Source organism: Rattus norvegicus, chromosome 1 (genome assembly GCF_036323735.1).
Source record: "Rattus norvegicus strain BN/NHsdMcwi chromosome 1, GRCr8, whole genome shotgun sequence".
Taxonomy (NCBI): domain Eukaryota; kingdom Metazoa; phylum Chordata; class Mammalia; order Rodentia; family Muridae; genus Rattus; species Rattus norvegicus.
The window spans coordinates 45,517,105-45,545,066 of record NC_086019.1 but is presented as its reverse complement, the minus strand read 5'-3'; the positions used below and the strand labels follow the sequence as shown (position 1 = coordinate 45,545,066).

The 27,962-nt window shown below is 40.1% G+C and overlaps 1 long non-coding RNA gene across 1 annotated transcript; it reads left to right on the top strand.

Moving 5' to 3' along the window:
• The first annotated feature begins 65 nt into the window (after positions 1 to 65).
• LOC120097708 (uncharacterized) lies at positions 66 to 27,962 on the top strand. The gene is made up of 5 exons (XR_005495278.2): positions 66 to 1,198; positions 3,343 to 3,497; positions 22,860 to 22,958; positions 23,886 to 23,984; positions 26,269 to 27,962. It is a non-coding gene; the product is annotated as an uncharacterized LOC120097708 (long non-coding RNA).

Genomic DNA, 27,962 nt, shown 5'->3' with positions numbered 1-27,962 from the left:
TAAGATATTTATAAATTTGTTAGGCTACTACTATTTATGTAATTGTTACAGATATTGGATACATGCCAGGAGGGAGTTAAAGTGTGACTCTTGGAGTCACTAATGCATGAGGGATATTAATATGACATCAGATGTGATCAGCTAGACATGAAGAATAGGTAGGGAATAACTATGGCCCGAGGTAGTGCCTTGGAGAATGCCAATGTTGAAAAGTAAGGAAGAGGTGCTGGGTGTAAAAATTGGAGTCTGAGAAGAAATGACCAATGTAGAAGGGTGGAGAAATTCTCCATTTGAACAGAGAAAGCATGAACTGACAAATCAATGCTTTTGAAATGACAGGTCACACAAGAAGGGGGTACGACAAAGGGAATATCATTAACAAACAAGTTCGTTTCAGTGGACTGGTAGATATAAAAGAGAGAGTGGGTGATAAAAACAAAATCGACAGTTAAAAGCCATTTTATCTCCTTTTGCTACTTAAGAGAACTGTATTTAGATTGGGGTTGCAAGGTTATCTCCCGCCTGCTGATGGGATGAGGCTGAAGAGCAGAAGCATGGGGATGGGTGAGTGGCCCTAGGTAATGTCCGAAGTGACTCTCTGAATAGACGAGTCAAGCTCGCATCCAGAATGTAAGTGGAGAATTGACCGCTGCAGCTGCTCGCCATTACACAGGAGGGATGCAGAAACCCCAGCCCTCTGTTCAGACATTTCAGTCTTCCTTTGTGTTATTCAAAAGTCATTGCTATGGTTCAGGTGTGGCTTGAGTGCGTACTGCACACAGTGCCCAGTACGGACTGGGCGTGTTTAATAAGACCTAGTTGGAGTTGATGGGATGTTTAGGGATAATGCCCTGAAGAGAATGAAAATAGTTCTCATGGGGAGCTAGTTAGGCTGCTCAGAGGTTTGTTATAAGAAGCTAAGACTTGCTTTCCACACTCTCTCTTCCTGTCTAATACCCAATGTCCCCTTCTTCCAGGTGCTTGTACATGCCTTCTGACATGATTGACACAGCCAAGGAAAAGAGCCCATCAGTCATTATCATCATGCTACATAGATCTCTGAAACTGTGATTATTATCTATATAGATTATTTTCTATATAGAGTACTTGGATTCAGATATTCTGTGATAGCAGTGGAAAATGGACTACTGTAATCATCAAGTTGTTCAGAATTACCATTGCTGTAGGAATTATGGAGGTAAGCTGTGCCGCGTACTTCCCACCTAATATCCACGGGCACAGATGTAGAATAGTGGGGTGTTGACTGAGATATTGTCCAGGACACCTTATCAGACTCTGTGGAGGGAGGCTACCAAGGTACCTCTGCCTGCCACTGTGAAAGCTTTAGTTGTGACATATAGCAGAGTTATTGCAGAGAAAGTAATTCTATGCCGAAGCAGGAAAATGACACTGGGCTGTACCTGTGAAGCTGTCCGAGCTGTTCAGCTGTTCAACGCTGTCAGGGTAGCATCCCAGGCTTCGGGGGGAATTTAAATTATTACCTTATCAACACTCTGCTTTGCTTCCCCTACATTCTTGCTAACATGTTTCATCTGTCACAATGAAAAGGGCGACTTTTTTTTCTAGTTTCTTCCTTATTTATAAATGAATAAAACAGAAATGCAGAAAGGCCTTCATACCATGAATACTTAGGGTTTAAAGTGGTGTCCAGAAACTCCTAACACGTTATCACCCTAATACCTAGGAAACAATTTTAAAATACTTAACATCTGTCTGTCTGTCCATCTGTCTGAATCAATCTATCTATCTATGATCTATCTATCTATCTATCTATCTATCTATCTATCTATCTATCTATCTATCTATGATCTATCTATCTATCTATCATCTATCATCTATCATATCTATCTATCTATCTATCTATCTATGATCTATCTATCTATCTATCATCTATCATATCTATCTATCTAATTATCTATCTATTTACCTACCTACCTATTTATCATCTATCTATCCACCTATGTACCATCTATCTACCTACTGTATTATTTTTGGGTTGTATTACTAAACTATGTGACAGAAACAATTTGGAGGAAGAAGGCTTTATTTAGTTCAGAGTTTCAGAGGGTCTTGGAAAACATGGTGACAGGTATGTGTGGTAGAGGCTCCTTACATTTTGGAAAACTAGTAATCAGAGAATATGTTAGAAGGAGGTACAGGTACAGCCTTCAAAGGTCTATCCCCAGTGTTCTACAAGTCCCTGCATGTCCCATAGAGTTCAAAACAGTGCTATAAAGGACCTAGTGATCAAAACATGAGGTTTTTGGGGGGCATTTCAGATTCAAAGAATAACTGTTTTTATGCCTTTGAAAGATAATAGCTTTCTTATAGTTCTAATAATGCAAAATGTGTTAACTTCAGCTTTAAGATTACACAGCTTAAATAGTTTCAAATATTGTTTAAAAGTTCAGAGTCAAAATCTCTTCTGAGACTCAAGACTATCTCTTAGCTGTGAGGCCCTGTAAAATAAAAGAGCAAGCTTGCAATGTACAATGACACAAAGAAAACATTTACAAAACATTATTACAGAGGAAACAATATATATATGTGTATATATATGTATATGTATGTGTATATATATATACATATATATATATACATATATATCAAGGGACCACTGACCCATACCAAGACCAGATAGCTCTGAGTCTAGCATCTTGAGCATATGGTGGTATGATGCGAGTTCCAATGGCCTTGGGTAATCCCATTCCCATAGCCTGTGTCCTATAAGCACAAATCTCTCTTGATCCAACTTTGCATTGTGCCTGCAGGCTTCCTTGGCAGACATTCCACATCCCTGGCATCTACAACATCCTGGGGACTCTATGGCCATTTAGACTTGGCTTTAAAGGCTTCAAACATAACCTACACAGGGGATCTTTACAAGGAATTCAATCCTTCTACACACTTCCTGTCCTCAGACACATTTCTTTGGAATTTTGGTGCAAGCTACTGTGATCTTGTAACTCTTGCATCCAGTATAGCTGAACACACATAGGCAGTGCTGCCTTCAATTAATTGGGAAATAGGCCGCATTTTGTCACAGCTGTACTGCCTTTTGGTTCATGATGTCTGATTCCTGAAAAACACTTCAATATTTGACTCTTGCAGTAGGGCTTCCTAAAGGCACTGCCTTAGTTATGGTTCCCATTGCTGTGAACAGACACCATGACCAAGGCAACTCTTATGAAGGACAACATTTAATTGGGGCTGACGTACAGGTTCTGAGATTTAGTTAATTATCATCAAGTCAGGAAGTATGGCAGTACCCAGGCAGACATGGTGCTGGAGGAGCTGAGAGTTCTACATCTTCTTCCAAAGGGAACCAGGAGCAGACTGTTTCCAGGAAGCTAAGAGGGGTCTCCAAGCCCACCCCTACAGTGACACGCTTCTCCAACAAGCCCAAACCTACTCCAACAAGGCTACATCTTCTACTAGTGCCACTCCATGGGCCAAGCATATTCAAACTACCACAGGTACTTTCCTTTCAAGCTAATGGCTTTAACGTGAAATTGTATTTTTATATACCTTGCGACCTTTGATGTTAGGACACTCTCAAAAATATTCCCCATTGTTTCAACAAAAAGTGCCTGTTTTTTTAATGCTGCTAATATCTTTAATGTTATATCCACTTCAAGTAAAACCAACAAGATTTTGCTCCTTGCTCACCCAACTGTAAAGATTGTAATCATGAGAACCTTGGAAATGAGGTTCAAAGTAGAGGATACAATTTCGCCAATGACTGGGAAAATATATATATATTTCACCTTAAATCTGGACAATAGCATATTTTCTAAAGTATTCCATTCTTTTTTCTTCTCTCTTAGTTCTCAGCCAGCAATAACCATTGTATAATCAAATGAATACTGTCTTGGCATTTTCTCTGCTAAATAAGCACTCCATTACTTTTATATTTAGCCTCACCCACATTTTCAGGTCATGACGCTGTAGTCAGATTCTCTGCCAGAATATAGTATGAATGACCCAATTTCTAATAAACTTTTTTTTCTATCTGAAATTTTATGAACATAGCGTCTATCATCCAGGTTCCATGAGAACTTTGGTCTCTAAACTCTCACTATAATAACCCATTAAGTTATTTGTAACTATAATTTTTTCAAAGTCTATGTTTAATGATGCTCTTTAATGCATTAAGACCTTCCTGATAACTTACCACCCTCCAGAGGTAGTGGGAAGGGAAGAATACAGGGAAGTGGACCTGTTTAGAAAGGTTCTTTGGAGCAACTCTCCCAACTGTGCCGTCTGGAAATCAGCAGTTCAGTTCACAGGTTAGCAGCAGCAGCTCCATCCTCTCACAAACATTTCACAGATAGAGTTAGGATAGGAAACATGAATCAGCAGTGGTGGCATGACCTAGCAGAGACAGCCAGGCCTCAACCTTGGCTCGAGTCAGCAGAAACGGCACTAGGAGAAATTCGCGGTTGTGCCTCTCTCAGGAAAGCGAAGATCAGTGAAGATGCAAGACCCACAAGCTCTGCGAACTGAGCGCAGCCTCAGAGTCCATTGAATCCATTTACACTCTCCAAACATCAAGTGTCCACCATGTGTTTTCCCTCAGCACATGTCTTGCCTCAGCATGTGCATCTGTCTTAGTTGACATCTCTCTACTGGTTGTCCCAAGCCCGAAACTGTGTCACACAACCAGAAGCCTTTTCGTTCATTTTTCTCTATGGGGTCCCAACAATTTTAGCTCAACTATGCAATGTAAGGCAGACCAATACATGAGTATTGTTAGAAGCGAATCTTTCATCACGTGTCCTTTCACATGCTTGTTTTAGCAGAACATCCTTTCAGTGTGTCTGCTTCAGTGAAATGTTCCTTCACAAGCCTGCCTTAGTCTTTCACCCGTGTCCACCTCAGCTAAATGTTCCTTCATGTATTTGCCCCAGAAAAACACCATCCAATTGACTTTCCAAAGAACTGTTAAGTTTCCATTTCAGTTCTGCTTATGTTACTGTAAGACTTCTTTAGCTTACATCTTAAACTCTTATACAGGTCTAATTTTGCTTACAGATTTAAAGAGGGGTGACTCCAGTTCTTCAGAGCATGGAATGTGCATTAGTAGAAGATTATCATAAAGGCTCCAGGAAGCTCAGAATACAGGCTGGAATTAAGAGATATAACCTTATGACTCCTGACTCTTACTTCTGTCAGCCAAACTTAAATCCTAAAGGATCCATACATTGCCTTTGAGATACTAACTGGAACCTTTAATATGATAACTGGCACCAAGTTATTAAAATACGAGTCTCTTGGAGCATTTCAGATTCAAATAATAAACTCTATCTATCTGTCTGTCTGTCTGCCCGCCCATCCATCCATCCATCCATCCATCCATCCATCCATCCATCCATGGTGGTTTGAATGAGTTTAGTTCCCACGGGCTCATATGTTTGAACTTTGGTTCTCAATGGAATTATTTCAGAAGAATTGGGAGATAGAGTCTTATTGGGAAAGGCATGTCACTGGGGGTGGACCTTGAGGTTTCACACTAGGCTAGGGCCTAATACCTCTTTGTTTCCTGCTTGAAGATAAAGATATGCTTCTTGGCTACTGCTATAGCACCAAACCTGCCTGCCTGCCACCATACTCCCAGCCATGATGATCATGAACTAACTCTCTGAAACTGTAACCAAACCTCAATTAAATGCTTCTTCTGTAAGTCACTCTGGTCATGTTGTCTTGCCCCAGCAACTAAAATATCATCCATCTCTATCCATATGCCCCATGAGCCTCTGTAGAATCACTGTATTTCAGTAGATAAAGCCTTCAGTCATGAGAGTAGTAAGTTTAAAAAGACAGCTAAAGCTCAAGAACCAGACTGTTTATTATCTTTTTATGAAATGAATAGAAGTATTAAGTATAAAGGGTGTATGCAGGAATGGCCAGTGATAGGGCCTTGGGTGAATAGAGGCACCTGCAACTTGCCTTTCTCCACTATGAAAAGAGAAATTACATTTTAATGTCTTATATAAAACCATAGCTACATCAAGATAGTCTCATTGGTTGGTTGGAGGAGCAACTTCTGATGTATAATGAAACATACTGATATAGAGAATGTATTTATAAAAGATAAATTCTTGATAGTGGCTCAGAAATGCAGTGAATGTTCAGATGTTAAACCATTTGGCCAATTTCAGAATGTCATTTTCTGCTCTCTCATATATTTGTAATTTTAGATCAAATGTAAGATGTTTCTCTTGTGGATAAAAAACAGCTGGCTTTGAGTCACTGACTTGTCTAATGGAATAAGCAACAGAAGCATTCCAGAGTGATAATGGACAGGCAATTTGAGCACACTAGTTAGCTTACTTAGCTCCCCTAGGGAGCAGATATTTCATCATGTGGAATGAGAATGAGCTTTAGAAGGAGCAGAGATAACACCAGAATTTCCCAGCTCTTTGCCTCTAGAGACACTATCTAATCCAAGTATTGAACCTTTGGAAATGGGGTTGCTGAGCACCGAGAGGCTAAAATTTAAACTCAGATCAAAGCGAGGGACTTAAGAAATTGCTACGGCCAGGTGTAACTGAACATGAACCATCCTGAGGATACTGCCAGGATAGCTACGACAATGAGTTCTATGTTTTGCCCACAAAACCCAAGTGTCTCTAGTCTCCCCACTAGCTTACTTACAGTACTAATATAATTTGGAGTTTTTATTTCCGGTCCATTGGTGCTAGATAGACACTTATGAAGGGTTCAGGCAATATACAAAATTAACAGGAATTTTTTACTGTTCAGAGAGAGCAATGTTAGGTGTTTCAAGGTCAGTCTGGAGAATGGAAAGAAAGCTGTCCAGATAAGTAATTGTGAAGATAAGTCCCGGCAATGTTGGTCATAATGGAAGTATGCCTTTTTTTCTTTCACATATGTGTGGAGGACGTGGGGATTGGGTTTGAATTTTGTTCTGTCTGCAATGGGCAATAAAGGTCTCCCAGTGAATAACTGACAAGAACAACTTTCTTCCCAAACAATGATAAGGGTCACAGTTTGTAAGTTGCAGTTTTAGCTAGTGTAGTGACCTTGAACTAGGGAATTTGGAGAAATAAAATCGAGAGGAATTGAGTCAACAGCATCTTTCTAACCATGACATTCATGGGAAACGTTTTAGAGGGGGGAAAAAAGCAAACAAAAATCCAATAGCAAGTAACTTGCTTCTTGAAAACAATGGTAGTTTTAGAAGTTTGAGTAGCCCAGATCTCCAGATGTCCTATGATCAATTATCATCTAGAAGTAATGACTTAAAAAGAATTTTAAAGAACGTAGTACCATGGAACTCACAAGAGTTTTGTATTGGGGGTTTTGGCAGAGGGGCCTGTGGACCTGCAGATTGTTTATTTGAAATTCTGAAATGATTTCTGGAAAGCAGTTGAGAGTCGAATTTTCTAGGTGGAATGCATATTGCCCCTCCCACTTTGACCAGTGAGAAAGGAAGAAGCAGGTGAGATAGACCAACCTCTCTCCTGTACTGAAGGGGTAGAGCTTACAGTCTGGAGAGGATGTGAAGGTTGGTTCAGCAAGAAGCTTGCTTCTTAGTGCTGCTATGGCCATATTAGCTATGCTGGGACAAAGGAGTGATGGTGGTGGACATCATTTGCCTACGAATTTCATAAAGTCATTGTTTTTGATAGCTGAGTAATATTCCATTGTGTAGATGTACCACATTTTCTGTATCCATTCCTCTGTTGAAGGGCATCTGGGTTCTTTCCAGCTTCTGGCTATTATAAATAAGGCTGCTATGAACATAGTGGAGCACGTGTCTTTTTATATGTTGGGGCATCTTTTGGGTATATGCCCAAGAGAGGTATAGCTGGATCCTCAGGCAGTTCAATGTCCAATTTTCTGAGGAACCTCCAGACTGATTTCCAGAATGGTTGTACCAGTCTGCAATCCCACCAACAATGGAGGAGTGTTCCTCTTTCTCCACATCCTCGCCAGCATCTGCTGTCACCTGAGTTTTTGATCTTAGCCATTCTCACTGGTGTGAGGTGAAATCTCAGGCCAACCTATCTTTTAAGGAAATACAAATACCACACTAGAAAGATTCTTCAGAATCTAGAAAGCACAGTGTCCCAGGGAAGAGACTCAGTGGATAAATCCTGGGAATTCATTACCATGAGACTCACAACCATGGAAGTCAAAAATGCAAAAGTAATCTCTAATTTCGAATCCAAACACGGAGAGAATCATTATAGAACAGTGAGGGATTTGGTTACAGATCCAGGAAATAAATATGTGAATAATCCAAAAAGCAAAGGCACAAATAAGAAATACATATTTCATCCAAGTCAGTTGGTAGTAAATCCTGACCACTGACAGAAAAGTTGACTTCTGTATATTACATACAGCCAAGATATTACAAAAGTGTTAGGAAAGAAGGAAATCAGACAGCTTTATTCAACAAGAACAGCAACAGCAACAACAACACCATAACCAAGACAAAATAAACTCAGAGGGTTGATTTATTAAATGATATCATTGAAATATACAACCATAAAGACAATACAAATTAACAGGGTACCCAAGTTTACTTTGATGCATGGCTATACCAGGCAACAACTAAGTCAGGTTCACTCTACCCATTTCCCTTATAAATTGCCAGTTCTTTATGATATGAAACATTTCTTTTTTTTCAAGTTTGTTAAAAGTCATGTTGTAGTGTTCTTTTTTTTTTTTTTCTTTTTTTTTTCGGAACTGGGGACCGAACCCAGGGCCTTGCGCTTCCTAGGCAAGCGCTCTACCACTGAGCTGAATCCCCAACCCATGTTGTAGTGTTCTTATAATATCCACCCTGCTGAATAAGAGCACTGTGGAGCTTCGTCTTGTGTGCCTGTGCCATTGGTAAAGCTTTTTGCCTCCTCCACTGAGCAAGGAGCTGGAGAAACATCTCAGACTGCTTGCCACACAAATGTGAGCTGAGTTCAAATCCCCAGTACCTATGTGAAAAAGCCAAAGATGACTACATGCACCTGTAACCCTAGCACTGTCAGGGGTAGGGGCAGAAATGGCAGGATCTCCAGAGCTTCTTGTTCTCCAGTTTAACTTCAGGTCCAGGGAGAGAACCTGTGTCAAGGGAATGAGGATGGGAAGATGAAGCAGAACACATAGCCTCCCTTGGCCTCCTCATACCCATTCAACCACTCATAGCCCTGCATGTTATGTATGCAAACATTATGCACACACTATACATAAAAAATATCTTCTAAGACTGTACAAGTTGTTAGCAGGGTGTCATGGAATGCAATACATTTGGTGCAATGAAAATCAAGACACTTGCAGCTCAAATGCAGATGGTTTTGAAAAAAAAGAACAAACTACAACTTTTTTAAAAAAGAAAATTCAGACATAAAAATTTAACATTAATTTTTTTTAATAAATAGTTTGTGCTGCTTGGTTTTGCTGAGTTGACGTAAACCTAGATGTATCTGGAAAGAGGGGCTAGCAGCTGAGGAAGTTTCTGTGTAGTACTGGCCTGTAGGCAACTCTGTTGGACACTGTCTTGATTGATGATTGATGTGGGAGGCACTGCCCACTGTTGGTGGTGTCATCCCCTGTTAGGTGATCCTGGAGTATATAAGAAAGCAGATTGAGCAAATCACGAGAAGCAAGTCAGTAAGCATCATTTCTCCATGGCCTCTGTATGGGGTTCTGCCCTGGAGTTCCTTATCTGACTTCCCTTTATGATGGATTTTAAACTATAAATTGCGATAAGCCCTGTCCTCTCCAAATTGTTTTTGGTCATGCATTTCCTCTCAGCCATAGAAACTCTAATGAAGTTTAACTTTAGTGAATGGACACCCAATCTGCTATACATCTATTTTCTTGTTGTTTGCCTTTTCTTTCTAGTGTACCTGTTGGAGGCAGAAAATCATTTTTTAAAGATATATTTTTAAATAAATTCAAATATCAGAGACACATCTGGTAAAAGAAATATGTTTCTATGCATCTTTGTGTATAGACATGAGCAGCGTTCTTTTGGGCTGTATGGAGTCAGTACACCTTATGGTTTGGAATGATAGCTCACTGTAGATTATTCTGGTCTCAAGTGCACAAGAATATTCCTGCTCTGGGTCTTGAGTGCAAATTAGGCAAAATAAAACATTTAGAAGACAAACTATAAGTCGCATATTTAATTAAAATGGAAATCTGGAAAAAAGCCCATAACCATTCATAAAATTGAATCTATTAAAATTTTCTCTCAAGGTAAACATTTGGGTCACATGACTTTAAGAAATTCTTTAGGAAATCTTTTTTTTTTTAAGGTTTATTCATTTATTATACATAAGTACACTCTCGCTGTCTTCAGATACACCAGAAGAGGGCATTGGATCTCTTTACAGATGGTTGTGAGCCACCATGTGGTTGCTGGAAATTGAACTCAGGACCTCTGGAAGAGTAGTCGGGTGCTCTTAACCACTGAGCCATCTCTCCAGCCCAGGAAATCTTATATTGCAATGTTACATAAACTATCCACAGTAATAGGGCAAAAAGACCCAAATGTAGGAAAGACATATTTAGGCAGACAAAACAGAACAGATATGAGAGATAAAGTTGTAGAGAAAAAGCTTAATGGAAATGCTGTGCAAATGGGTTGGAAATGTCAAAATATTGATTTTGGATTTCAATCATATATTATATATACAAATTACCTTTCAGGAGCTTAAAGCTTTAAATATAAAATGAAAAAAACAATGCAGACATTAGCTCCATCCCTGTGACATTAGAAAAGAAATGAGAAGGGGATTTATCAAATCATAGTAACACTTTCAAAACTCAATAGAATTCTCGAAATTCAGAATCCTTCACCATGAAAAAAAATGTTACTAGAAAAAGCAAGAAGGCAGAATAGAGGAAGATGTTTATAGCACAAACCTGATGACAAGTGTTCCGAACTCCTGAAGGATATCTCTGAAAACACCCAAAAAGATCCAAAGAAAAGGAACTTGAGTAACCTCGAACTTCAGGGACATGCTTTATAGACACATACTCTGTGCCTGTTGAGGACTGCATAAGAATGTAAGAAGGGGTAAAAAAAATGGATGTAAGTAAAATAAATAAAGTAATTTATATGATTAAACTTAGATGATAGTGATGGACGATAAGGACAAAATCATAGCTGAGGAAGTGCAGTCTAATCCAGTCTTGATCCCGCTCATGCTCGCTCTCTCTCTCTCTCTCTCTCTCTCTCTCTCTCTCTCTCTCTCTCTCCCCTCCTATAATAAAGTATGAACACACACTACAGTAGAGACATATGCTGCAGTGGAGTGAGATAGGAGATATAATCAGAAATAGGCCAGGTGTCACAATGATTATAAAAGAATAAATATTATTTGAAAAGCATGGCAAAGGTTTTTAAAAGCCTTTGAGGGAGTTAATGCTGATAAATTCAATCAATTTTAAACAGTTGACAAAGACAAAATATGTGCCATTCAATACAATAACAAACAAGACTGTGTGTGTTTATGTGTGTGTGTGTGTAAATGTATATATTTCTTTGTACATATTTGTGCTTATTTATTTGTTTAGCAATTGTACATTTGCCTTTAGTTTAACCTTTGTTTTCTCTCCAGTGTAACTTAACATTGGCAGGCAGGAAAGGTACAAGACACCGAAGAATAATTAAATTCAAATTGTAATTTAAGAAGAATATTATGTACTATAAATATGCTGATATTATATGTTCATATTTTTAATGCATCATATTTAACATGGTGAGCAGTATATAATTTTTACCTAATTCAGATGGCAGGCTGGCTAGTAAAAAAACCAATGATCCCTACTTAAGATTTCATTTGGTCCCAACAGGGGTGGTGATAAAGATGTTATCCCATTCAAAGTTTTCTCTTTCTTTCTACCTTCAATATTTTTACATCTCACAGAATCACAGCTCACCATCTGAGCTAGAGTGCAAATGTGGGTCAATTTCCACTCTCCCTATTGGTGTACCAGGCTTTCCACAAACTCTATAGTTCAGGGAACATCATGGAAGAGGGGGTGGAGAGATTGTAAAAACTGGAATACCAAGAACTCTGCTGTGAAACAGTCTCTTGGAGATTTCTGCACAAACAAGACAGGAACAATGACAATATCAACAGCGTGCTAATGTGGCAAGGTAGGCAAGGAACTATGGTCACTGACGACGGCTTAGAGAGGAAGAGTTAGCAGCATCTCCCAGGGATAGATCCTCAGTGGTTGTCCAACCCAAAATGTCGGCCCTAAAATCATATACTCGTGGATAACAAAACCAGACCCAGCAGGTTGTATTTATATATTTTTGTTCACATACCTCTCCACCCTACCCTATGTATATGTAAAAATAATTGGGGAGGAAGAGGCTATTGATTTGAGAATGGAGGACTATGGGAGGAATTGGGATTGGGGGCAGATTTGGGAGGGAGTGAGAGAAAAGGCAAGGGGGAAAGTGATATTAAATAGTAACTAAGTACGAACATGAAAATGCTCCCTGGAGTCTAGGATGAAGCTGCTTTGGGTTGTACCCTTTAATGCATGGCACATTCTCACCATTCCCTATTCATGTTTTCTGCTTATGTGGGAGTAGAAAGGACTGTAGAAAAGAGCCATAGAGCATGATGCACAGATGGCCAACTCTAGCCAGGGCTCCACGGTTTCTGAATAAGCGCCCAAACCTGAGGTTCCCTGTACTCTGCCCACACATGGGCATGTAGGTTGAACCCTGAAATTTAGAGAAGTGACAGAACAAAATTTGCTTCTCATAAATTACTTCACCAACTGGCATTCTCCTCTTTACTAATATTTTTTCATACTAAAGCCATTGGATATTCCATGCTCTATCTGTAAGCCCCACACAAAATTACTATAAGAATAGAGAAAAAATTACTATGAGAACTCACAAAAAATATTATCAAGTCCCACAGAAACTGGGAAAACAGGAAAAAAACAAAGCTAGCACAGAGAGAAGCTCTGACTAGTACTCTACAATTACACTTGAGACAGCCTGGAGAAATATCTGTACTGTGTTCTCTGTACTCTGTAGCAGCAAACAGAACTAGAACAGGAAGGAAAAGAAGGAAAGACTTCTGAAAGAAGAAAAATACGGACAAAACCATGCAAGCCTCTGTAAAGAAGCTACCTTCAACCAAGAGGGGCTGTGTTCTCATGGAAGATCAACCGAGGAAAATTGTGGACCATTGTGAACAATATTCCAAAGATAACACAAACAGATCTGGTATAGAGTGGACGGTAACACAGCAAGATAGCCAGGGTTCCTGTTTTAATATGGCTAACTGCCTTTCCTATGCTTTAAGTTATATCAAACAAGTGGTCAACCAACACATGGAACAAAAACGGAGAGACAAGAAGGACATCTTTAAAGTACGTTTCCTACATTTGTAGGCTAAAAAGAGGAGGCACAAAGAGATGACCCAGTGACAAAGCACTCGTTTAGCTTTCACAAGGCTCTTGTTCTATATACATCGTCGTCTCGTTCTATATACATCATCATCTCATTCTATATACATCATCATCATCTCGTTCTACATACATCATCATCATCTCGTTCTACATACATCATCATCATCTCGTTCTACATACATCATCATCATCTCGTTCTACATACATCATCATCATCTCGTTCTATATACATCATCATCAAATGAGCAACAAAGAAACGAAAGGTCTGCATTAGGAGTGCAATGAGGAATGTGATGATGCTCCAAGACCTTCCAGACATCCTGGATATATTAATATACCCAGCCATGCTGGGTCCAAATAACAAGAAGGCAAGAAAACAAGACTTCAAGGCAGATAAGAACACAAGAATGTCATTCTGTGGAACTATTGGAGAAAACAAGATTTAACAAAAACTTCTCCAGGGAGAACCAGGGGGAGGCTTTGTAGTGAGCAAAGGAATAGATTTGGCAGTGGGACAGAAACCAGAACAAATGAGAGAGCGAGGTATGAGATGAGAGAACAAGGTAGATATCGAAAGGAAGAAATGACAGAATGAAAATATGAATCGGAAAAGGCAGAAAAGTGCACTGTTCAATTGTTTTTTTGAAGAAACCCATGTTTTCTTTTTCTTTTTTAAAATTAGATATATTTCTTCATTTACATTTCAAATGTTTCCCAGTTTCCTGTCCATAAGCCTCCATCCCCTCCTCCTTCCTCATATGGGTTTCCCCCTAATCCATCCTCCTTACCACCCCATCCCCTGACATTCTCCTGCACTGGGGGTCCAGCCTTGGCAGGACCAAGGACTTCCCCTTCCACTGGTGCCCCAACAAGGCTATTTTCTGCTACATTTGCAGTTGGAGTCCTGGGTCAGCCCAAGTATAGTCTTTTGGTAGTGGTTTAGTCCCTGGAAGCTCTGGTTGGTTGGCATTGCTGTTCTTATGGGGTTGCAAGCCCTTTCAGCTCTTTCAATCCTTCCTCTAATTTCCCCAAAGGGGATCCTGTTCTCAGTTCAGTGGTTTGCTGCTGGCATTGACCTCTGTATTTGACATGCTCTGGATGTGTCTCTCAGGAGAGATCTATATCTGGTCCCTTTCAGTATGCACTTTTTAGCTTCATCAATCTTATCTAGTTTTGTTGGCTGTATATATATATAGAAACCCATGTTTTCTAAACTGGTCAATCAAGTAATAAGTAACATTTCTGGGAAATATGTTCCCCAGTCCATAGTTAATAGACAAAAAGTAAGTTAAAGTATACAAACAATACCAGCTCTACTGTTGATCATATAATTATTAGATATTTGTATATATATTATATATAATGTAGAATTATTTGTATGTCTATTTACAATACCTACATCCAAAATGAAATCAAATAAATAATGCTGCTCACACATCACTAAAAGAAAGCACTGAGATTTAAGTAACCAGAGTGCATGGTACAGAAATAGCACAAAGGTAATCTATTAAAGAACGTAAATGAATTAAATGGACTCATAAAGTAAAAGCTGTTCCAGTTACAAAGCAAAACCAGGGGCTGGAGAGATATCTGAGCAGTTAAGAACAGGCTCTGCTTTCAGAGGACCCAGAGCCATGTGCAACCACCTGAACTACAGCTTCCGCAGATCCAGTGCCCTCTTCTGGCCTATGGGGGGAACTGCACTCACATGGGCATACACCGCCACCCCTACATCCATATAAATAAAAATAAAGAAATCTTAAAAAGCAAAACCATCATACTTAGTATTTTGTGAAATTCATTTTAAAATAATTTAGAAAAGCTAAAATGAAAAGAATAGACAAATACATAGTGAGAAAACACACAAAGTCATTATTTTAACCAGCATAAAATAAAACCAGTTTAAAAAACAGATGAGATGGGCTAAAACTGGACAGTATGTAAATGTCAAGGCACCAAACAACATGGCATTCATATTCACTAGACACAAGCTACTAGAAAGCCAGGAGCAAAACATAAACGAGTGTCTTTAATGTGGTATTTTCAACCATAATGAATCAAGCAAACAAAATCTAAAAAAGCCTACAAGAGGTGTACTTAAGTGATCAAGCCCAGATAGTTCGGAAATAGATATATAGGATTTTTTCTTTTTATTTATTACCCTTTTGTATGACACCCCAACTGCAGTCCGTCCTCCTCCTCCTCCTCCTCCTCCTCCTCCTCCTCCTCCTCCTCCTACACACACACACACACACACACACACACACACACACACACACACACCTCTTCCCCTTTCCTGTGGCTGCTGCAACCCCCTTTACCTCTCTTTAGAAAAGAACAGACCTTTCAAGGACATTGTCAAAATACAGCATAACAAGCTACAATAAGACTAGGCTCATTTTCTCACGTCGAGGCAACCAGAGGAGGAAAGGGTTCCAAAGGCAAGCCAAGGAGTCAGAAACAGCCCCCACTCCTACTGTTAGAGGAGTCCCATGAGAACATCGAGCTACATGGCCATAATATGTATGCTGAGAATGTAGGTGAGACCCATATAGGCTCCCTGATCTCTGTGAGTCCACTTGAGTCCTGGCTAGCTGATTCTGTGAGTGCCGTTCTTGTGGCATTCTTGAGCCATCTGATTCCCCCAATTCTTTCTCTCTTGCCTCCTCAGGAAGAGTTCCGCCTAATATTTGGCTGTGGGATTCTGCGTTTATTGCCATCGATTTCCGGATGAAAGTATCTCTGGTTTCTCTGATGCTGATTATGCTGGGCTCCCGTCCCAGCCCATCCTGCAGCCATGACAAACTGTAGGTTGGAGGCTTGGTTGCTTGGTTGGTTTCCCCATCCCTCTACTTCAGGCCTTACCTAGTTACAGAATGGCCTGTTCCCAAGTCTTTTCCCCACTGCTAGGCACTTTAGTTTGTTAGGAGAAGGTTTTGTAGTGAGCTATGAATCAGTTTGACAGTGGGACAGAAACCAAGATAAATGACATCATGCATGTCACAAGGTAGAAATGTGTGAACCAGAAGAGCAGAGAGCCAGAGAATAATAAAAGTACGTTATTATTGTCTTTTTTTGTAACACATGTGTTGTTACAAATACAGACTATCCAGAAGCAAACCCTCCTGAAGCCCTGAGAATTAACAACATGCATATTTATTAAAAATCAATAAAAGTTAAGGTACATTAAGACAATTGGAGAATCAAACCATATCTATTAGAAGAAGATTCAAACTGTGAAGAAACAAAACCAAGAGACTAAAAAGCTTTTGTAAAGATAATGAAAATTTAGTGAAAATGAAATCTGTGCTAAATGATTAAAAAACAAATGATTAATAAAATAAATGTCTAACACAAGTATTTAGAAAAGTCATAGCAAATCTAAAAAAGAAAAAACAGAAAACAAAAAATAGATAAAAATGAAGAGACAATAATAAATTAGAAATGAAAAATTATTAAAAATAACAATCATTTCTCATGTGAAATTTTTGGGGGGGTGAAAATAGATCATAAAAAAATTTAAATTGTTAAAGAGAAGGAAGCAGAATGCCACTAGATAAAACATAAAAAATGTTAATGGGAAACAACAAAGACATGAAGGGAATTTAAAATGCAAATGAGACAACTCTGCTCATATTGTGCAATTTAATTTGATGAAATACATTTTCTAAGAGAATGTAAATTGCTAAAATTACCCCCAGAAGAGAGGAATAATAGCAGTAAGTGCTGCTTAGTCTGCCTTGGGCAGAGTTCCAAGGGCCTCACACACCTCAACTCTTTTATTATTCGCAACCAACTCCTGAGGTATTGTTTTATTTTATAACCTTCATTTTTCAGAAGAAATAGAGGCACTATCATGCCATCATCAGAAGGCCACGGCTGACAAGGTTTAGATCACGGATGTAGTCAGGACCATCTGACCAGGGTCTGTGAATTCAGCCAGTTTCATGATTCACCTGGAAGAGAGTCGAAGTAAGCGAATGGCTGCAGATTTAGGAATGGTTGAAATTGAATTACTTCTTGAGAACAGCATCAGCCTAGAGACAGAAAAAGAACATTTCCCTGCTTTGTATGACAGCTAGTCAACACATTCCGACCAGCTTTAGAGAGAAGCAGCCTCTCAAGATTTAATTTTATGCAAAGGAAACTTAATTTTGACGTGGACTATCCCAAGATATATGACATAAAAGGTTAACAAACCTGGGAGAGGGGAAATCATTTCATTCAGTTGTCCACCAGTTGTGAGCCCAGTAGGATCTAGTGGATAGTTCTGAACCTGTAGGCACCCAGATGGCTCTAATTCAATTCACTGAGTTTCAAAAAAACAAGAACAGGAAAAAGAACAAAATCAGAGAACTCCAAGCACAGAAAGGTACGAAAGGAGGAAAAGGAGTGAGGGGCAAGACTGAGATTAAAGGAGGTGGCAGGGCAACCAGAATTCACTTTGAACATGTATCAAGTTGCCAGAGAATACATTTGAGTGATAAAAAAATGTCAACATGGAAGCTTGCATATGAATGGTGCTAAAGTTTCAACAGGAATCTAGGCAAATAGAATTGACCAGCACATTAGCATAATAGAGTGCATTTTATTGTAAACACAACAGAATCACTTAGAAATAAAGCTGGTTTTATATTCATCAATGAAATGTCTGAAGGAGGAGGGAGAGTTTGTTTTCTTCTGTAATCCATGGTAGGTGGTCCATGCCTCAGTCGATGCTACCCTACACTCATTCTATTATGACCATTGCTAAATGGACTCTGTGGGCTCTAAAAGGAAAAAGAAGGAAGGGGAAGAAGAGGAAGAGGAGCAGGAAGAAGAGGAAGAGGAGCAGGAAGAAGAGGAAGAGGAGCAGGAAGAAGAGGAAGAGGAGCAGGAAGAAGAGCAGGAAGAAGAGGAAGAGGAGCAGGAAGAAGAGGAAGAGGAGCAGGAAGGAGAGGAAGAGGAGCAGGAAGAAGAGGAAGAGGAGCAGGAAGAAGAGCAGGAAGAAGAGGAAGAGGAGCAGGAAGAAGAGGAAGAGGAGCAGGAAGGAGAGGAAGAGGAGCAGGAAGGAGAGGAAGAAGAGCAGGAAGGAGAGGAAGAGGAGCAGGAAGAAGAGGAAGAGGAGCAGGAAGGAGAGGAAGAGGAGCAGGAAGGAGAGGAAGAGGAATAGAAAGAAGAGGAAGAGGAGCAGGAAGAAGAGCAGGAAGAAGAGCAGGAAGAAGAGCAGGAAGGAGAGGAAGAGGAGCAGGAAGGAGAGGAAGAGGAGCAGGAAGGAGAGGAAGAGGAACAGAAAGAAGAGGAAGAGGAGCAGGAAGGAGAGGAAGAGGAGGAGAATAAAAAGGAGGAAGAGGAGGAGGAGGAAAAGGGAGAAGGGGAGGGAGAGGGGGAGGAAGAGAAGGGGAAGAGGAAGATAACATGAAGTTGGGAGCGGGATGGTGGAGTATTGCCTAGAATCAACAGGAATAAAGGCCACAGAAAATGGTAAGGTGCTGAGTGGGGAGACAGGGATGGGAATAGAGAAGATAAGAAATTGTCTTGCCTAAACTGATAACTTATTCCAAACAAGTTTATTAAGAACTACAGCGATGCACATACTCTTTGCAGGAGGGGAAATCAGCCAAAGTCAGCAGAGAGCTAAGTGAGACAATGTTGACAAGGAGAACAGAGGTTACATCAGACACAGCTATCTAAGAATTGACAATCACAGCCCAAGAAGAGTAGTCAGGTCTCCAGAAACTGCAACCTTGAATCTGCTCCTGGACAAGGACACAGAATTAAAGTCCTCATTGTTCTCTTGTCAAGGCGCCTGAGAAAGTCTTGGGTTAGTCTAGCTCCCCACAGAGAGGGTCCAGGAGGAGTGGGAGGTGGGAGGCAATGTGTAGATATGATCAGAATGCATTATATGCATGCATGAAATTGTCAACGAGTAAAGGAAATAGAAGAAGCAAATAAAATATACAAGAATTTCATATCAGAAGCAATATGACATGGAAAATAAAGTTAATAAAAGCTAATTTCTATTTTTTTGGTTTGACAGTGGTCTCTTGACTTGAACAGGAAATTGCCTTGTGTATGAGAACTGCAAGGATTGCTGCCTGTGAGCCTTAGATTATGTTCTTCAGACCAGCTCCCTACTAGCGAGCCAAGAAAGGAACTTAAATATTGATAAAAATAGGCACAATGTGCCTCTGCTGCGTATAGAAGACAGCCGTTGTAATTAAAGTGGCCAAACTATAGAGTCTTGGCAAGGACATCACATCATGTAACCACAGTCGCTTCTATGAAGCTCTTAGAACATTTATTGGAACAAATAGTTTGCAAACTGGTTTTGAATATTGACTAATACTAAATGTTTGCATATCTCCTGAAACAGAAGTGAATGTGCATAATCTCTTACATGTTTTTATACATGTTCTATAAATATACACGAATGTGATAAAGGGAAATGAGTGCATGTATTTACCTGAAGACAAGGGCATGAAGCATGCTTTCAGAATTCTTTGTGTGTCACAGCTTATTCGTGACAGCACCGAACTCCAGTCAATGTAGAATGTACAGGTCAATGGAGGTGACTTTGTTCAATGCGGAACTGCATGACTACCACGTCGATCTACGGCTGCTTGAAGAATCATGTCACTGTTAAAACAATTCAAGGATGAAACTAGCTCAAAGAGGCTACATTGTGTGTGATTCTTTTTATAGAGATAAAGTATAAAATTTCACATCTGATTAAGGTTGAAGTTTACCATTATCCAGATAACCTTCTGAGCTTGGTGTAAAGTTGGGGACTCCCTTCAATAGGGTTCTCCTTCTCTGACCTTGCCTGGGGAGCTGGAAACCCACATGCACCTCTACCTGCAGAATGTCATAGCCTTGGTTAGATTACAGGTTCAACTTCCTTTCTTCAGATGAGAACTTGATCAGAAAGCACCTGAGATTCCTGGCACACCCCCCAATGCTAATGAGGCATCTCAGTGCCTTGGCCTTTAGACAATGATCTTTGCTAACCCTGAATATTCTCAATCCCTTCTCCCCAAACTATATAACCCTTCATAGCCCTCCCATGATTCACTCTGAGTAAAGTTCATCTGTCTCCCTGAAGCTGAACCCAGTGATAAATCTGTTAGTTCTGTTGTACTCACAGGCTGTCTAGACTGGCCTAGAAGCACTACTTTGCAAGGTGTAATGGGGGGGGGCAGTTAATCACACACATGTTGAAAAAACAAGATCTGGATAAACATCTCATACTCATGGGCTGCCACTGACTGCTCCCTTTAATCTTGTGGGCTGGTGGCCAACAACCTTGGGGAAAAGGGAGATGCACATCTTGTACTCTGGTAGCCATAGGGTAAAAAGTGAAGCTTGGCCTGAAGAATGCATTAGACCACTTTCTGGTGTGCTAGGCATAATATGTATTTTGTTCTGTGTGTTCTTTTCAATGGTTTAAATGTACATAACATTCATCAGAATGTACACTCAAAATATCTGTATTATGGGTGGAGAGAAAGCTCAGATCGCCACTTTCTGTGCAAGCCTGACAGCTTGAGTTCGGATCCCCAAACCCACATAAAATCAGGCACATCAGAGTGGGGGTATCTGCAATCCCCACATATCTCTGTTGGAAGATAGGAATTACACACAAAACAATGGGCCCAAGCTCACAGGTCAATTATCCTGGCCTTCACAGCAGCAAACAGAGACTGCCTCATCCATTCAATTTCATCACTGAAGAACATTAATGTGGAAAAACAAAAGCAATAAAATGACAGGGTTTATTTCCATCAGAATCAATCTCAAAAGATATCTTTCTGCCCCGCAGTTGTAGATATACTTAAATGAACTCCACAGCCATTCTTCAGTGAGTGTATATGGGCACACTTTGTGGCTCAGCTGCTCTACTACTGAAGATGCATCCTTAAGAAGACAGTATATTTGTATACACACACAGATACTGTTCAGCATCATTAGTAAAAACAGAGAACAGGGAGCAACTGGGAGTCTGCCAGTAGATAACTAATAGTGATAATGCAAATGAAGAAGCACTATGTAGCAGTAAAGGGAAGTGCAAATAGTCACACGCAGAGGTTATAAACAAGATCTGGATAAGCAATAGTGTCCATGTAAACTGCATTGACAAATCTTAAGAGTGATACCATAGGCTGGAGTGTAGATGATGCATAATTAAGGTGTAACCCAATGTGAGAGAACAGCAGATACAGACCCCAAATGATTTTTAGAGACCGTCATATACAGGCATTGTGGTACCACAGGAGTCGAGTGCTAAAGAATAAAATAGTTATCAGACACCAACCCAATGTTTTAGATTAATATTTTGCTTAATTTGATACATGTAGCTAAATTATATAAAGATGAGTAGGTTAGGGAATAGAGGACCCATGTTGGAACAATGACATTTGTAGCATACTTCCCTGTGCCAGAGTTTGGTGGTGCTCCATCCCATGTTTTTCTCATGTAATATAGTTTAATATTCTTTTTATGTGGATCATCTACTTTCTAGAAAGGTAGGTGTTAAAATATAAACAGATTTTACTTTATGTATAGGCACACACACACACAAAGGCATACATACAAACATGTGTGCACATGTGTGCATACACACATATAAAAGACTTATTAAAGCTAAGGTGATTACATAGTTGTGCAAGTCTTCAGTGATGCTTTTTTTTATCTTAGTGTGTATGTGTATGTGCTGCACACATATACATGTATGCATGTTGATGTGTTCACGTGCATGTCTGTGCGGGTGCATGTGTTTGCTAACTCATGAGAAGGCCTGAGGTTGATGTTGGGAGTCTTCCTCAACTGCTCTGTAAAAAAAATCATTAAATTTTTCCTTGTCTAACTTTAAATGAACGAGTCTCAAACTATGATATTTATTAGGCTCTATGCAATTACTGGGGGATTACCCACAGTCTAAATCTCTAAATGGGGGAGTGCTAATGTCTCAAATCTGTTCCCCAAATTCTTGCTGTTTGATTCTCTAGGTTATTTCTGCTCTAGGACTCTGGCATCCTGGGGAAGCATATCACTCAAATACGTGATTTTGCTCCATCAGGACTCACGGCGACCTCTTGTTCTCCCATATTCTCCTCCATGCTCCTCCTCTCTGTGTCTCTGTGTCTCTCTATGTCTCTGTATCTCTCTTTTGTCTTTCCTCTCCTCTCGTGTGGTGTCTACCTGTGAGCCCCCAACTCTACAACTTAAAACTCCACCTCTCTCTATTCCCTCTAGTAATTGGCTGTCACCAGTTTTATTTAACTAATAGTTTTAGATTGGGGAGCAAAGTTTACATAGTATAGCTTGGTGTACATGAGGATCTGCTCGGCAGGGGCAACCAGGTCTTGGGAGCCAGTATTTAGTATTCGGGTACAAGCAGCTGCTCCAGACTAACCCATTACATTGCTCTCCACCATATTCAGTCAGAATCTCTCAGCCCAGAGCTTGCAATGAAATTGTCTGGATGACCAGCTTGCTCCAGGGAATCCCGTGCCTCTTCCTTCAGAGTGTTATAATCACAGGTAACCATGCTTTGATCCTTGACCCACCTCCCAGGCTCAATAATATTCCTTTTTAAAAAAATTTTATTGGTTCTTTATGAATTTCACACATGCACCCTCAATCCCACTCATCTCCCCCCCCCCCTTGAACCTGCCTTCTACCCTTGCAACCTTTCTTCCAACAGAGAAAAAAAATCTCATTGTAGAAACTGTAGTGTTTAACAGTGTGGCTTGCAGTATACCCTTTTCTCCATGCTTCTTTGCTTGCAAATGTTCAGAATCTCCTCAATACAGGGCAACAGGATATTTGATAGGAGTTGGGACTCACTGGGGTGAAGTCCCAAGTATTGATGGTGCAGCAGGAGCCAGAGGCCTCATACCAAACCAAAAATCTTCTTTAACTTGTAGAGTTTTATGCAACCACATCTGTTATTCAAATATTGTAGTGGCACAATAAACCCGGTATGTGCTTGGCTTCTAATATCCCGTAAGGCATGACCTAAGAGAGATGTGATTGATTTCCTTATTACAGAAGTTATTTGTTTTATCATTGTTACAAAAGAATTACTATGGTTCTAATTTAATGAATGACTAATTCTGACAGCTCAAATTCTACTCACACACTGAAAGAAAAAGGTACTCAACAAAGACCTGATGTTACTAATATCATGCCAACATTACTGTACAACAATTTAAGTGGTGAAAGCAGCCACACGGCAATCACAAAGCTCTAATACAGTGAGCGTGCAGGAAAGCCAGTTCTCCCCCATTCATACCTCACTGACTATGGAGCTGAGAATGGCCTTGAACTCCTGAGAGACCTACCTCTACAGATGCCGTTTATTATTGGTGACAATAGTTCACACCCTGTGCCCAGTGATGATGCCATGATTCCATTCTTTAAATTGTGTCTTTTTCTTTTTCTTCTTTTTTTTTACACTTTGAAAGAACCAAAGAATGTTGACAGAACTTCTCAGCGAGTGGAACTACCTATGACAGGACATTGAAAATTGCACTCCCCACAGAATCTGTGCCATTGTGCATATGGTATGCGCGGCTTCAGCTCCTTCCAGTGTTAACATCAGAATGTCTTTATGAGCCCCTTCAGTTCGGTTGGCTGGTCCTTTAATCTTGGTGAGAAGAGTCTGAGTCCAGTCGTATTGGGCAACGTTTTTCCATCAGTTGTGGCTGCCTTAGCAGAAATGATCCTGATGCATTGCATAACAAGGTTTCATAGACCAGGGTTACAAGAGGGAAGCAGAATGACTAACATCTGGCCCAGGTGTCTCCCTGACACACAGCTTGTAACTTCCTTAGTAGCGGTGTATGTTGGTGTCTATAAGCATCACAAGGACTATGTGTGCACATAGGAGCACATGCTTCAGGCAACTAAGGGTTAATTCCCATAAGTCTTTAGGTAGTAGAGTTATTCAGGGTGAGGGAAGCAACCTCTATCTATGAATTTCTGCTCTCTCATGTATCAAGACAGTTTATTGCATTGAAGAAGATCTTCCCCTTATGATTTTTATGCTAATTGTGGTAATTTGTGCAAATTAGGTCTTGATTAGGAATTAGAAACTGTTGAGTTGTTATGATTGTGTTAGAGTTTATCCCCGCTTTCATAGATAATTAACCTTCATTTATTGAATAAATGAAAAAATTATGAATAAATAAAAGAAAGTGATATTGGAATTGTCAGGTATGATTTCAGTTGCGAAGTTTGGGTTTTTCTTTCTCTGAAAACTGACTGTCTGAGTCAGGTTTTATTGAAAACCCCATCAAGAGCTTCCACACATCACTTAAACACTCTGTCCAGGAACAAGAGTCCTATCTTGTCAAGCATAAGATCTGATTTTAGGATGTTCACAAACCATGGGTGGTGTTGAAATTCCATCACCAGGGACGATGTGAATGATGTCTACCTCCTCTCCCAACAACAATTTATGGTACAATTTCACCAAATTCACCCTGGGCTACCAAGGAGTTTGTTGCTCTAACGTCCAAAGCACTGGTTAGTGGCTATTGATAGGTGTGTGCATGACCCCAAAGCACACACTGAAAAATCTTCCATAAGCATGATTATGACTTACTCATAATCACAGAGATGAGCCCCCTCCCTAATCTCCCTTAGTCTCTATAACCTAGCCTCTGTCTGAGACTCCAAGGCTCTATGGCTGAATTGCATAGAAGTCTAATAACCTTCTTCATCCCTACTCCTTCTGTGAGAGGATTTCATTAGTCAAAAGGCCCAGCAATGATGATCTTTTGTAAGCATATACAACTACTCCTATAAAGATGGCTATTATTGTGCTTGGGGGCTAGTGCTATGCAACACTGGGGAGACCATCAAGTTCTGTTACAGCTCAATATGTAGTCAGTCCCCATCTCTAAACTCCAGGACTGCAGTAGAGCAGACTCTGAGGACCTGCTTGGTTGTGCCTGAGGAAAGTAGACACCTATTCTTAGACAAGACTTTTTAGTTGTATGTGGGAAAGATATTTATGGAATTTTACCTCACTATCTTCTTCGTTTGGAAATGAAGCATAGCATAGAAAGGTCTGATTAGCTATTTTGACCAAAAGTGGACTTGTAGTAATTATTCTTGGCTATTTAAGACCTGGGAAACACACTTACACATGACAGTGTGAGTCTTTCATTGAGGAGAATCTCCATGTGGGATCGTTTCTGCATGAAAAGACCTGATGTGAAGGTCGTCTGTACCGTTCAACACCCTGGTTGCCTGAGTGGAAACCAAAAGGAAGAAGGCAGTGTGCACATGCATGCAAGTATCCATATCTTCTCTTGAGTGTGAGTGGGCCCCCACTACCATATTCTGACTTTAGGTATCCAGTGCAGACGCAATGCAATGACTTCCAGGAAACTTTTTTGCCTCCAGTCTTGAATAGGGACTTCTGAAGCAATTGGCATCTTGGAATGAGTGGCTACCAGGTTCTCAGCTTGCCAAAGTGCAGTTGGCTGCTGTTGAGTGCAAATCAATCCAATCAATTCCCTTTGTAATAGGAATATACTTTCTACTGATTCCATTTTCATAGGGAACTCTTACACTACTACAATAATATGATCAGTGGACTGGAATGTACAGCCATACCATGGATATGGTGGCTAAGCAGACATGTCCATGGATAATAGACAGTTCTCGTTCTGACAAATACTGGCTTCTCCTTTCCATGCTAGGCATTTGGGAGGTAGCATGTCCCATCTTTCGTATAGTTAAGCATGAGAATCTTCTAGTTCTAGATACTGTTATTGTAGCAGATATGATGTGTAGCATCCTGTATGGTTTTCTAATTTTGATTTTTTTCTGATATAGAAACTATTGAAATTCTCGATGACAGGACACTGGCATATTTGGATCCTTGAGTTACTTTGTAGACAAAGAAAGGAATGCAGTGAAAGGAAACACATCTAAATGTGAGTGTTGAGCATTTAGTGTTCAAACATATCTTGACAAAGTCATTAGAAAACTACAAAACAAAAGAGGTTAAAAGTAGGGTTAGGTTTGCATGGACTGTTGAAAACCAAAAAGTGGATAGATGATTCGGTAAGACTGGGGGCAGCTATCTTGGACACAAAGGAAGACACACAGACATTCATCTGATATATTAAAAGATCCATAAATTAAAAACATTAAAAATGCAATTTAAGAGATAACAAGAGATAGCACACATGTACTCTCACATCTAAAGGAAAGAAATTGGCAATGTAAAAGTTTAGCAAGGCTTTGAAGGGATAGATCATGTGCAGGAAATGCAAATTAAAGCAGTTTGCCAAGTCATTGGCATTGATTACTGAGTGTGAATGACTTTGCCCTTATGACTCAGCTGTTCTATCAGCTCCATACCAATGAGCCCATAGGTAAAAACAGGAGGGTGGCTACATAGGCAGTGAAACTGACGAGAGCAGGAGCTAGAGACAGCTCAGGTCTGTTGGGACCCTCAAAGCAACGTTGCCAAGAAATCTGTCCATTGTCTTATGTCTATAGTTTGGAAGTTTGGTCTGTATGTGATACTACCTAGTTCCTGCATGTTCCTTTTGTGTGTTGAAAATGACTCTTTGCTCGCTTGCCATGGTTGTTCTAGTTGGCATACTTCCTCTATTTTGTCTTCAAGACCTGACCTTCTCTCTTCAGCCCATTCCACTCTGCATGTTGGGCTTTTCCTTGCATTCCCCAATTGGATTATTGTTTTTAAATTTCATTTTCATTTAACCCTGTGTTTTCTTTAATATCTCTATCACTTTTCTGAATTCAGTCTCCAAATGCTGTTCTCATCATTTTATTTAGCTCTATGCTTGGACTTTTATGGGCTTCCCTCACGTGTCTGCTGACGTCATCATCTTTGAGCTCAAGTTCATTGAGCTGTTTGTGTCTTTAAACTTTGTGAATTTTTTGATGAAGTTTATGATTTTTTTTAAATGTTTGTCCTTGTTCATTTAGGTAATTCTCACTGGAACATACTTCAATGGGACTGGTGGATTTAGGTGGGGCCATACTGTCTTTTTTGTTTGTTTGTTTTTGTTTTGTTTTTTGTTTTTTTGTTTTTGCTTGTTTGTTTTACTGTGAGATCCCTTGCACGTGGCCTTCTTTGCTTGGTTGTATCTGGTGCTACACCTGACTCTGTTGGGTGGAAGTGCTTTTTTTTGTCACTTAAGCTTGGCTAAGTTCAGGTGAGGTCAGGACTTGGCATGTCTGTCCTTCAGATGCTGAAGGAATGGAAGTGATCCAGATTTTGTGCTAAGAAAGCATGGAGATTGTCAAACAGCTGGCTCTGCATCGGCTGCTCTGCACTGTTGCCTGAGCTATGCCTATGAGGGTGAGGGTGGTCTGCCTGGCTGAGGTGTGGGGCACTCACTTGCCTAGGCTTGTGCACCAGCTGAGAAGCTTGGCTGAGGCTGCGAATGGAGGGTTGCATGGACAGCAAAAGCTCCAGGGACTTACCGGACTGGCTAGCACACAGATGTCCTGGGTTAGGCACGGGGGTTGGATATGGTACAGGTGGGTCATAC